This window comes from Octopus bimaculoides, chromosome 5 (assembly GCF_001194135.2).
Source record: "Octopus bimaculoides isolate UCB-OBI-ISO-001 chromosome 5, ASM119413v2, whole genome shotgun sequence".
NCBI classification, from domain to species: Eukaryota; Metazoa; Mollusca; class Cephalopoda; order Octopoda; family Octopodidae; genus Octopus; species Octopus bimaculoides.
The window spans coordinates 25,159,548-25,160,875 of NC_068985.1; the positions used below are offsets into that span (position 1 = coordinate 25,159,548).

The 1,328-nt window shown below is 35.9% G+C and overlaps 1 protein-coding gene across 4 annotated transcripts in view; it reads left to right on the top strand.

Annotated features, from left to right (window-relative positions):
• The window catches only part of LOC106874393 (uncharacterized), a 125,336-nt gene that overhangs the window by 95,272 nt on the left and 28,736 nt on the right, over positions 1-1,328 (top strand). The window lies entirely within an intron of this gene.

The following is a 1,328-nucleotide window of genomic DNA, read 5'->3' on the forward strand; positions in this document are numbered from 1 at the left end:
GTTCTGTGTATGGTTTTAGGTAAAGTTCTGTGTATGGTTTTAGGTAAAGTTCTGTGTATGGTTTTAGGTAAAGTTCTGTGTATGGTTTTAGGTAAAGTTCTGTGTATGGTTTTAGGTAAAGTTCTGTGTATGGTTTTAGGTAAAGTTGGTAAAGTTGTATATATAAAAATACAATTTAACATTAAGCTGAAGAATCACTTAATACTTTTAACACTTTATAGTAGAGTCATCATCATCATCATCATCATCATCATCATCATCATCATCATCATCATCGTTTAACGTCCACTTTCCATGCTAGTATGGGTTGGACGATTTGACTGAGGACTGGTAGACCAGATGGCTACACCAGGCTCCAATCTGATTTAGCAGTTTCTACAGCTGGATGCCCTTCCTAATGTTGTAGAAACTCTGCCAAATCAGATTGGAGCCTGGTGTAGCCATCTGGTTCACCAGTCCTCAGTCAAATCGTCCAACCTATGCTAGCATGGAGTACATTTATTATTTACTAACTTAAAAGCCACGCACCATGTGAACTTTTAAGCTAGCTCCTGCAGACAGCTAATTGGACCTACAGCCGAAAACTAAAGAAAGCTAAATAGCATGACTATAATACATCTATAATGACTATATACCCCGGTGGTGTTTGATCAGAGATTAACGATGGGGGCGAATTAATTCTGTAATGCAATTATTCTATTGTTCCAGTCTCAAGTTGAATTCCAACTGTTGGCCAATCTGTCCTGAAGTTCTTATCTCAATCTAAAATTATAGATTAATTTTTATGAGATAAAGGTGGGCAGTGACTTCGAAATTTTGGCTTACTAGCCACCAGTTGACTGTCTGATGTAGAGGACTAGTAAGCTGAAACTATGAAGCTACTATCAACTTTTCCTTCTAGAAATTAATGCTTGTGTGTGTGTGTGTGTGTGTGTGTGTGTGTGTGTGTGTGTGTGTGTGTGTGTGTGTGTGTGTGTATGTATATATATATATATATGTGTGTGTGTGTGTGTATATATACATGTATATACACATACATACACATAAATATACATATACATATATATATATACATAGACTCCGCTATGTCAAGATGGACTTATATATTCTTCCTCACATTTGGATTTTTATGTATGCTCTCTCCCACTTGGATTTGATATGTTGCCACATTTATAATATGTCTTTTTTCTGCATTTTCGTGCAGCTGAAGATTGCTCTTCACATTGCATTTAAGGTAATGCTTGCATTACTTAAATAAATTGAAGTAGCATGAAACGTGCGTACTGCAATCACTTTTGAAATCCGTGTTGCTTATTGTTTGATTTTAA